Below are 12,676 nucleotides of genomic sequence, written 5' to 3'. Positions count from 1 at the left end.
TGATATTAGAGCTTCTAATTTGATGAACAGTTATGTTTTGCTAGGAAGTCGGGTCTCATTACCATTTGTAAGATTCAACGTAAGATTCAAGTTTTGGAGGAAGATTCCTTCTGGTGAGGGGAGTGGAAAAAAATCTAAGAATATTTGCTAGTGAGAAATAATTTACATGTTCTTGTAATTGGTAGTTTAGTGAATCAAATAAATGTGTAACACCCCAATTTGGGGGCAAAATTTTAGAATTATTAAGTGGTGAATTTAATTGGTATTTTTGGAAGAAATTGGGGATTAAATTGTAAAATCGTAAAGTTGGCATACCATTTTAAGAAGTGCAGGAAGTTCAGTGACTAAACTCATGGTTTACCCTTTTTTATTTTGGGAGAATTATAAACCCCTATTTCCCTATAAATATGAATCTAGAATTTATTCTGTATAAAGGTTCCTAAACAATTTCCTGATATACAAGAATCATAATGTGATTTTAAAGAATCAACCTTAAATGTCGGATTAGATCAGTTAACAATCGATTCCCTTCAATAAGACCTCGTTCATGGAATTCGATCAAATTTTAATTAGTTCATGTTATCCATTCTGATAACTATCAAGTCTCTCTCAGAAATACTTAGGTATCCCAGTGTGTTCCACATGTACTACCTGACGATTTTCTATGTTTTTGAATGATCTTCACTGAAATTATTGATTTACTAGTTTATGAACCATGGCAACATGTTATATGTTTTTCTGTTTACGGTTTCACCGAAAAATATGAATTATTCATGATTTATGACATCATGGAAACTACTAGTTTTATGAACGATAATTACTTGAAATATGTTATCGGGTTTCCTATTTTCACTGGAAAATATGATCTTAATAAATCACATATTGAATATTTTTATGGGATAATACCTGATGTTCTGAATACAATTTATTTTGATATATGATTTACCACATATTTCTGATATGGTTTCTGGTTACGGTATTTTTATACATGATTTCTAAATATGAAACATTTTCATATTTTAATGGATTAATTACCATTACAGCAGGATCCTTTGTTGTGTGCAAGGGTAAACCTTACAGTTTCCCCCATGTTCCTTTGCTGTGTGCGAGGGTAAGCCTTACAATTTCCCCAGCTCCCTTTGTTGTGTGCAAGGGTAAACCTTACAGTTTCCCCCAGGTACCTTTGCAGTGTACAAGGGTAAGCATTACAGTTTCCCCCAGGTCCCTTTGCTGTGTTCAAGGGTAAGCCTTACAGTTTCCTCCAGGTTCCTTTGCTGTGTGCAAGGGTAAGCCTTACAGTTTCCCAGGTTCCTTTGCTGTGTGCAAGGGTAAGCCTTACAGTTTCCCAGGTTCCTTTGTTGTGTGCAAGGGTAAGCCTTAAAACCTTATCGTTTTTGCATGCTCCTCTGCTTTGTGCACAAGATAAATATGTTTTAAACTGCTACTGTTTTAAAATATATGTATATTTTCACTGGTTTGACGGTTACACACTAGATAACCTATTCTAATTTCCTGAACCTAGACATCCGAAATATTTATCTGAACTGAAAACTCATTTTCCGTTACCACCTGAAATATCAGTAGGATCTTCGCTCAGTATAAAAATCTATAGATGTCGGAACCAATAAGGAAAGATATGTTTATATGTATTTGCACGTTCTTCAGCATCATCTGGTACTTTTGTATTACTAAGCTTTCTGAAGCTCACTCTATTACTCAATATTGGAGGTTAAAAGAATTGTACCAGTGCAGCTATTGACTTCAGTAAGGGAGTTCTTCCCGCGTTGTTGCAGAGGATGGTACATGTGATTAGGGGGCATGTAATTGTATTTTGTTTTATATATGAGTCTAAAAACTTGTTTAATTTCTGAACTCTGATAATTCATTTTAGGATTTTACATGTTTTATGAAAATTTTAAATTTTCTTCTATTTTTACAGTGGGTTACTCCAGTGGCCCTAATGTGACACTCCAGATCGGATCTGGTTATCCGTATCGGTTTGAGGGGGTTACAGTTAGAGGTATCAGAGCTATGGTTAAGTCAATTTTTTCAAGATAGACCGACCGGTCGAATTTCATAAAGATGTCTGATCAATACATGCCTTAGACTACAATTGTACTTCTCTGAGCTGGAACTCCAAGGTTGAGTCCCTGTCTGTAATGAGCACACCTAGGTTTTCATCCATTAGGACTCTATCATTTTATAAAGGAGTACCAGTAACGTCTGTCTAAATTCTATAAAGTATCACACGAGCCTTGTGAGATTTACTTATCTGAGAAATTCTGACCCGACTCCATAAATGAAATTGGGATATGCTACTGGTCTATGAGCCTATTCTCGTAACTAAGAATGAATTGATTACTCAAGGAAATTTTTGTTCGATATCTTCTATTGATATAAGGAAAAGTTCTGATAAGAATGTATACTCACCTGGTTAAGGATTAGTGGAGGATTCGTATGCCTGTAAAAGTTACATGAAGATATGAAAGAACTGTAGGAAATTTCATTTCTGTAATTCTGTGACATGAATGAATTTCGAGGACGAAATTCTTTTAAGGATGAGAGAATTGTAACACCCCAATTTAGGGGCTAATTTTTAGAATTATTAAGTGGTGAACTTAATTATTATTTTTAAGAAATTGGGGATTAAATTGTAAAATCGTAAAGTTGGCATACCATTTTAAGAAGTGGAGGAAGTTTAGTGACTAAACTCATGGTTTACCCATTTTTATTTTGGGAGGATTATAAACCCCTATTTCCCCGTAAATATGAATCTAGAATTTATTCTGTATAAAGGCTCCTAAACAATTTCCTGATATACATGAATCATAATGTGATTCTAAAGTATCAACCGTAAATATCAGATTAGATCGCTTAACAATCGATTCCCTTCTATTGGACCTCGTTCATGGAATTCGATCAAATTTTAATTAGTTCATGTTATCCATTCTGATAACTATCAAGTGTCTCTGAGAAATACTTAGGTATCCTAGTGTGTTCCACATGTACTACCTGACGATTTTATATGTTTTTAAATAAGTTTCACCGAAATTATTGATTTACTGGTTTATGAATCGTGGCAACATGTTATATGTTTTCTATTTACGGTTTACACCGAGAAATATGAATTATTCTTGATTTATGACATCATGGAAACTACTGGTTTTATGAATGATAGTTACTTGAAATATGTTATCCGGTTTCCTATTTTCACTGGAAAATATGACCTTAATAAATCACATATTGAATATTTTTATGGGACAATACCTGATGTTTTGAATACAATTTATTTTGATATCTGATTTACTACATATTTCTGATATGGTTTCTGGTTACGGTATTTTTTTACATGATTTCAAAATATGAAACATTTTCATATTTTAATGGATTAATTACCGTTACAGCAGGCTCCTTTGCTGTGTGCAAGGGTAAGCCTTACAGTTTCCCCAGCTCCCTTTGCTGTGTGCAAGGGTAAGCCTTACAGTTTTCCCCAGGTCCCTTTGCTGTGTTCAAGGGTAAGCCTTATAGTTTCCTCCAAGATCCTTTGTTGTGTGCAAGGGTAAGCCTTACAGTTTCCCCCAGGTTCCTTTGTTGTATGCAAGGGTAAGCCTTACAGTTAACCAAGTTCTTTTGTTGTGTGCAAGGATAAGCCTTACAGTTTCCCCAGGCTCTTTTGCTATGTGCAAGGATAAGACCTTATCGTTTTTGCATGCTCCTCTGCTTTGTGCACAAGATAAATATGTTTTAAACTGCTACTGTTTTAAAATATATGTATATTTTCACTGGTTTGACGGGAACACACTAGATAACCTATTCTGATTTCCTGAACCTAGACATCCGAAATATTTATCTGAACTGAAAACTCATTTTCCGTTACCACCTGAAATATCAGTAGAATCTTCGCTCAGCATAAAAATCTATAGATGTTGGAACCAATAAGGAAAGATATGTTTATATGTATTTGCACGCTATTCAGCATCATCTGGTAGTTTTGTAGTACTGAGCTTTCCGAAGCTCACTCTATTACTCAACATTGCAGGTTAAAAGAATTGTACCAGTGCAGCTATTGACTTCAGTAAGGGAGTTCTTTCGACGTTGTTGCAGAGGATGGTACATGTGATTAGGGGGCATGTAATTGTATTTTATTTTATATATGAGTCTGAAAACTTGTTTTATTTCTGAACACTGATAAGTCATTTTAGGATTTTACATGTTTTAAGAAAAGTTTTAAATTTTCTGCTATATTTACAGTGGGTTACTCCGGTGGCCCTAATGTGATACTCCAGATTGGATCGGGTTATCTGCATCGGTCTGAGGGGGTTACATTTAGTGGTGTCAGAGCTATGGTTAAGTCAAATTTTTGAAGATAGACCGGCCGGTCGAATTTAAAAAAGATGTCTGATCAGTACATGCCCCTAGACTACAATTGTACTTCTCTGAGCCGGAACTCCAAGGTTGAGTCCCTATCTGTAATGAGCAAACCTAGGTTTTCATCCGTTAGGACTCTATCGTTTTATAAAGGAATACCAGTAACATCTGTCTAAATTCTATAAAGTATCACACGAGCCATGTGAGATTTACTTATCTGAGAAATTTTGACCCGACTCCAGAAATGAAATTGGGATATGCTACTGGTCTATGAGCCTATTCTCGTAACCAAGAATGAATTGATTACTCAAGGAAATTTTTGTTCGATATCTTCTATTGAAATAAGGAAAAGTTCTGATAAGAATGTATACTCAACTGGTTAAGGATTAGTGGAGGATTCGTATACCTGTAAAAGTTACATGAAGATATGAAAAAACTGTAGGAAATTTCATTTCTGTAATTCTATGACATGAATGAATTTTGAGGACGAAATTCTTTTAAGGATGGGAGAATTGTAACACCCCAATTTGGGGGCTAAATTTTAGAATTATTAAGTGGTGGATTTAATTGGTATTTTTGGAAGAAATTGGGGATTAAATTGTAAAATCGTAAAGTTGGCATACCATTTTAAGAAGTGAAGGAAGTTTAGTGACTAAACACATGGTTACCCATTTTTATTTTGGGAGAATTATAAACCCCCATTTCCCCGTAAATATGATCTAGAATTTATTATGTATAAAGGTTCCTAAACAATTTCCTGATATACATGAATCATAATGTGATTCTAAAGTATCAACCTTAAATGTCGGATTAGATAGTTTAACAATCGGTTCCCTTCAATTGGACCTCGTTCATGGAATTCAATCAAAATTTAATTAGTTCATGTTATCCATTCTGATAACTATCAAGTGTCTCTGAGAAATACTTAGGTATCCTAGTGTGTTCCACATGTACTACCTGACGACTTTATATGTTTTTAAACGAGTTTCACTGAAATTATTGATTTACTGGTTTATGAGCCGTGGCAACATGTTATATGTTTTTCTGTTTACGGTTTCATCGAAAAATATGAATTATTCCTGATTTATGACATCATGGAAACTATTGGTTTTATGAACGATAGTTACTTGAAATATGTTATCGGGTTTCCTATTTTCACTGTAAAATATGATCTTAATAAATCACATATTGAATATTTTTATGGGACAATACCTGATGTTTTAAATACAATTTATTTTGATATCTGATTTACCACATATTTCTGATATGGTTTCTGGTTACGATATTTTTGTACATGATTTCTAAATATGAAACATTTTCATATTTTAATGGATTAATTACCGTTACAGCAGGCTCCTTTGCTGTGTGCAAGGGTAAGCCTTACAGTTTCCCCCAGGTTCATTTGTTGTGTGCAAGGGTAAGCCTTACAGTTTCCACAACTCCCTTTGTTGTGTGAAAGGGTAAACCTTACAGTTTTCCCCAAGTCCCTTTGCTGTGTACAAGGGTAAGCTTTACAGTTTCCCCCATGTCCCTTTACTGTGTTCAAGGGTAAGCCTTAAAAAGTTTCCTCCAGGTTCCTTTGATGTGTGCAAGGGTAAGCCTTACAGTTTCTCCCAGGTTCCTTTGCTGAGTGCAAGGGTAAGCCTTACAGTTTCCCAGGTTCCTTTGCTGTGTGCAAGGGTAAGCCTTACAGTTTCCCCAGGCTCTTTTGCTATGTGCAAGAATAAGACCTTATCGTTTTTGCATGCTCCTCTGCTTTGTGCACAAGATAAATATGTTTAAACTGCTATTGTTTTAAAATATATGTGTATTTTCACTGGTTTGACGGGAACACACTAGATAACCTATTCTGATTTCCTGAACCTAGACATCCGAAATATTTATCTGAAGTGAAAACTCATTTGCCGTTACCACCTGAAATATCAGTAGGATCTTCGCTTAGCATAAAAATCTATAGATGTCGGAACCAATAAGGAAAGATATGTTTATATGTAATTTCACGTTCTTCAGCATCATATGGTAGTTTTGTTTTACTGAGCTTTCCGAAGCTCACTCTATTACTCAACATTACAGGTTAAAAGAATTGTACCAGTGCTGCTATTGACTTCAGTAAGGGAGTTCTTCTGGCATTGTTGCAGAGGATGGTACATGTGATTAGGGGGCATGTAATTGTATTTTGTTTTATATATGAGTCTAAAAACTTGTTTTATTTCTGAACTCTGATAATTCATTTTAGGATTTTACATGTTTTTTGAAAATTTTAAATTTTCTTCTATTTTTACAGTGGGTTACTCCAGTGGCCCTAATGTGACACTCCAGATCGGATCTGGTTATCCGTATCGGTCTGAGGGGGTTACAGTTAGAGGTATCAGAGCTATGGTTAAGTCAATTTTTTCAAGATAGACCGACCGGTCGAATTTCATAAAGATGTCTGATCAATACATGCCTTAGACTACAATTGTACTTCTCTGAGCCGGAACTCCAAGGTTGAGTCCCTATCTGTAATGACCAAACCTAGGTTTTCATCCGTTAGGACTCTATCATTTTATAAAGGAATACCAGTAACGTCTGTCTAAATTCTATAAAGTATCACACGAGCCATGTGAGATTTACTTATCTGAGAAATTCTGACCCGACTCCAGAAATGAAATTGGGATATGCTACTGGTCTATGAGCCTATTCTCGTAACCAAAAATGAATTGATTACTTAAGGAAATTTTTGTTCGATATATTCTATTGAAATAAGGAAAAGTTCTGATAAGAATGTATACTCAACTGGTTAAGGATTAGTGGAGGATTCGTATACCTGTAAAAGTTACATGAAGATATGAAAGAACTGTAGGAAATTTCATTTCTGTAATTCTGTGACATGAATGAATTTCGAGGACGAAATTCTTTTAAGGATGGGAGAATTGTAACACCCTAATTTGGGGGCTAAATTTTAGAATTATTAAGTGGTGGATTTAATTGGTATTTTTGGAAGAAATTGGGGATTAAATTGTAAAATCATAAAGTTGGCATACCATTTTAAGAAGTGCAGGAAGTTTAGTGACTAAACACATGGTTTACCCATTTTTATTTTGGGAGAATTATAAACCCCCATTTCCCCGTAAATATGATCTAGAATTTATTATGTATAAAGGTTCCTAAACAATTTCCTGATATACATGAATCATAATGTGATTCTAAAGTATCAACCTTAAATGTCGGATTAGATATGTTAACAATCGGTTCCCTTTAATTGGACCTCGTTCATGGAATTTGATCAAATTTTAATTAGTTCATGTTATCCATTCTGATAACTATCAAGTGTCTCTGAGAAATACTTATGTATCCTAGTGTGTTCCACATGTACTACCTGACGATTTTCTGTTTACGGTTTCACCGAAAAATATGAATTATTCCTGATTTATGACATCAGGGAAACTACTGGTTTTATGAACGATAATTACGTGAAATATGTTATCGGGTTTCCTGTTTTCACTGGAAAATATGATCTTAATAAATCACATATTGAATATTTTTATGGGACAATACCTGATGTTCTGAATATAGTTTATTTTGATATCTGATTTACCACATATTTTTGAGATGGTTTCTGGTTACGGTATTTTTGTACATGATTTCTAAATATGAAACATTTTCATATTTTAATGGATTAATTATCGTTACAGTAGGCTCCTTTGCTTTGTGCAAGGGTAAGCCTTACAGTTTCCCCCGGGTTCCTTTGCTGTGTGCAATGGTAAGCCTTACAGTTTCCACATCTCCCTTTGCTGTGTGCAAGGGTAAACCTTACAGTTTCCCCAGGTCCCTATGTTGTGTGCAAGGGTAAGCTTTACAGTTTCCCCCATGTCTCTTTTCTATGTTCAAGGGTAAGCCTTACAGTTTCCTCCAGGTTCTTTTGCTGTGTGCAAGGTTAAGCCTTACAGTTTCTCCTAGGTTCCTTTGCTGTGTGCAAGGGTAAGTCTTACAGTTTCCCAGGTTCCTTTGCTGTGTGCAAGGGTAAGCCTTACAGTTTCCCCAGGCTTTTTTGCTATGTTCAAGGATAAGAGATTATCGTTTTTGCATGCTCCTTTGTTTTGTGCACAAGATAAATATGTTTTAAACTGCTACTGTTTTAAAATATATGTATATTTTCACTAGTTTGGCGGGAACACACTAGATAACCTATTATGATTTCCTGAACCTAGACATCCGAAATATTTATCTGAACTGAAAACTCATTTGTCGTTACCACCTAAAATATCAATAGGATCTTCGCTTGAACATAGCAAAGGGATATGGGGGAAACTATCTAGTGTCTCTGAGAAATACTTAGGGATCCTAGTGTGTTCCACATATACTACCTGACGATTTTATATGGTTTTAAATGAGTTTCACCGAAATTATTGATTTATTGGTTTATGAACCGTGGCAACATGTTATATGTTTTTCTGTTTACGGTTTACACCGAAAAATATGAATTATTCCTGATTTATGACATCATGGAAACTACTGGTTTTATGAACGATAGTTACTTGAAATATGTTATCAAGTTTCCTGTTTTCACTGGAAAATATGATCTTAATAAATCACATATTGAATATTTTTAAGGGACAATACCTGATGTTCTGAATACAGTTTATTTTGATATATGATTTACCACATATTTCTGATATGGTTTCTGGTTACGGTATTTTTGTACATGATTTCTAAATATAAAACATTTTCATATTTTAATGGATTAATTACCGTTACAGCAGGCTCCTTTGCTGTGTGCAAGGGTAAGCCTTACAGTTTCCCCCAGGTCCCTTTATTGTGTGCAAGGGTAAGCCTTACAGTTTCCCCCAGGTCCCTTTGCTGTGTGCAAGGGTAAGCCTTACAGTTTCCCCCAGGTCCCTTTGCTGTGTTCAAGGGTAAGCCTTACAGTTTCCTCCAGGTTCCTTTGCTGTGTGCAAGGGTAAGCCTTACAGTTTCCCCCAGGTTCCTTTGTTGTGTGCAAGGGTAAGCCTTACAGTTTCCCAGGTTCCTTTGCTGTGTGCAAGGGTAAGCCTTACAGTTTCCCCAGGCTCTTTTGCTATGTGCAAGGATAAGACCTTATCGTTTTTGCATGCTCCTATGCTTTGTGCAAAAGATAAATATGTTTTAAACTGCTACTGTTTTAAAATATATGTATATTTTCACTGGTTTGACGGGAACACACTAGATAACCTATTCTGATTTCCTGAACCTAGACATCCGGAATATTTATCTGAACTGAAAACTCATTTTCCTTTACCACCTGAAATATTAGTAGGATCTTCGCTCAGTATAAAAATCTATAGATGTCGGAACCAATAAGGAAAGATATGTTTATATGTATTTGCACGTTCTTCAGCATCATCTGATAGTTTTTTATTACTGAGCTTTCCGAAGCTCACTCTAGTACTCAACATTGCAGGTTAAAAGAATTGTACCAGTGCAGCTATTGACTTCAGTAAGGGAGTTCTTCCCGCGTTGTTGCAGAGGATGGTACATGTGATTAGGGGGCATGCAATTGTATTTTGTTTTATATATAATTCTGAAAACTTGTTTTATTTCTGAACACTGATAAGTCATTTTAGGATTTTACATGTTTTAAGAAAAGTTTTAAATTTTCTGCTATTTTTACAGTGGGTTACTCCGGTGGCCCTAATGTGACACTCCAGATCGGATCGGGTTATTCGCATCAGTCTGAGGGGGTTACAAAATGTGAAGCCAATATTTCCAGCCACACACTGGATAAAGAAATATCAGGTAAACATAGTATGAATTGCTAAAAAATATTAGATAAACATAGTATGAATAGCTCCAAAAATATCAGGTAAACATGGTTTCCATATATATAGTAAAGAAAAAAGAAAATCAACAAAAATCTTATCATTATTCCTCAGGCAAATTCACTTTCCTTTTTTAGCAGACATTTATATTATTCCATGAAAGGCTAAATTGAATACTATGTTGAAAAATAAAAATATATGAATTCTCTCAAAATAAGAAATGAGAAGAAAGATAATTAAACGACCTTTATTAAGAAAGGTTTCTCTTTTATTTTTCACACCTTTAGCTGGTGATACAATAGCTGTTTATAGCACTTATGTATATAATAACTTAAGCTCCCTCATTAATATTCATAACCCTTCAATTAATAAAGTGAGTTTATCAACTCAACGAAACTCATATGCTTAATTAATTAAACTTACTTGCATTTAATTCATTATTAAAAACTAGTTTTGTTTCAAACTTACTATATATACGATACGTACCCAAATTGTACTCGTCCTGTAGTCATCTCAGGGACGTATTGAGTACTTGAAACGATGTTGGGTTGCCATACCCGTGCAACATAGGTAAACTTGTCCATTACTAAATTCGTGTCAGTATCGAGTCGGTAGTCGAGTGATTTCTGGAATTTTCGATAAAAATATAATTTTTGGATTTTCAATTTATAAATATCATTACTAAATTGTTAAATGATTTTTGAAGTATTAAATATGATTTTTAGTAAAGTGAACAAAATAAATTATGAGTGACTAAATTGAATAATTTATAAATATTGATTTCGAGTGACTAAATTATAAAAGGATCAAAAGTCAAAATATATGAAGTTAGTTTTACCAAGGCTTGTATTTCTTCATATTCCCTCCATTTTTCAAACTCGAATCATTCTCCCTTTTTTCTTAATTCTTAGCTAGAATCATTCCTACAATATTTCACTTGTAAATCCTTTTGTCATTCTTTTCATTTCTTCATCCAAACACTAATATCTTTTCTCTCCAAATTCTCTCAAGAAACCCTCCATGGCCAAAATTCTCTTCACCATTATCATCAAAGTTTCTTGCTGATTTCTATCCATTTTCTTCTTGATTTTCTCTCCAAACGAAAGATGCTTCATCCTTCTCCTTCATTGCCGCCCATCTCCATTGTTTCTTGGAGTCACCATTGTTGATCTTCTTCTTTTTCATTTTTCCTTTCTACTTCATTTCCAGCAAGGTATTCTCTTATCCTTTTTTTTTCTTTTTTTGTGCTTTGACAATTAAAGATCCAATTGAAAGATGATCTTGATTGATCATTTGTTTTTAAGATGAGTTTCTTTATTAAAAATGATTTTCGGAGGTATTTTAAGTGTTATTTTTCTAGATCGGGTTTAAAGAGTTTTATGTGAAGATTTCAGGTGTTTATGATGAGATTATTATCATATTAAATTATTTTTTAAATAGCAAAAGATTTGGATTTCAAATTCTTTAAAACAAGCTTGATTTCGGTGTTTTTCAAAAATCTGGGAGTTGTGATGATTGATGCTGTTTTTGTGGAATTTTATTGTGTTTAGGTGCTGATTTTGAGTGTTCTTGATCATCTTTAATCAAGGTAAAGTAGTGCCAATGAGTTAGGAGGCTTAGGTTGCATCAACGACAAAATTTTCGATCTTTCATTCTGTTTTAAAAGCAGAATTTTCTGCTCTGTTTTGGAAGCCTTAATGAATCAATAATATGTTTTCTAAGTTCTTTGGTGAGTGTATGATAAGGTAAAAATAGTGTGCCAATGTTTGGTAGCGATTTAGCAAGCGTTTGGGGTCGAATCATGTGATTGCGACATAGAGGTGAATGGCTTTCCACTCACTTGTGATGAATGTGTTCAATGTTGAATGAAAGTTTAGTATGTGTGAATTCTACATATAAGGTCATAAATTGGTTTACTTGTTATTGTTAATCGATGATGCGAATTTACGCGTTTTGATTAAATATATGATCATAGTGAGCATGTATCTTATGACATGACTAAGAGGTATTGAAAGAATATGATTAATGCAAGCATGTGAATTATGATATGTTAATTATGAGTTATGATGCATTGGAAGCAAGTGATATTTGCAAGTATAAGTGTTAAAGCTTATTGATTATGAGTTATGAAGTGTTGGAAATATGGGATTATTGTAGGTGTATATGTGTATCATGACATGATGGCTATGAACTATGGTGCATTATAAGGACGTTGTTCATGGAAAGTGAATTGGAAATATTCATTTGATTTGGAATGTGATGTGGATTTTGTTATGAATCATGAATTATGGTATGTGTACTGATTATGTGTTACAAAAGGTGCATAGTGTTTTCTAAACTGTTTTTTTGAAAGTGTATATATATGAAAGTGTAAGTGGGATGAGTGAATCTTCTTCAGTATCCAAGGATGAGCGAGTAGGTTGCTGTCCAAATGTGGGTTGATCGTAACAACCATTTTCGACAAGTGTTTGAAAATGTATTTTGGAAAGTGTATATGTGATAAACTATGCATCATTGATAATTAATCTTGG

The sequence above is a fragment of the Hibiscus syriacus genome, unplaced genomic scaffold (assembly GCF_006381635.1).
Source record: "Hibiscus syriacus cultivar Baekdansim isolate YM2019G1 unplaced genomic scaffold, ASM638163v2 tig00112347_pilon, whole genome shotgun sequence".
Lineage (NCBI taxonomy): Eukaryota > Viridiplantae > Streptophyta > Magnoliopsida > Malvales > Malvaceae > Hibiscus > Hibiscus syriacus.
This window is presented reverse-complemented; position numbering follows the sequence as displayed.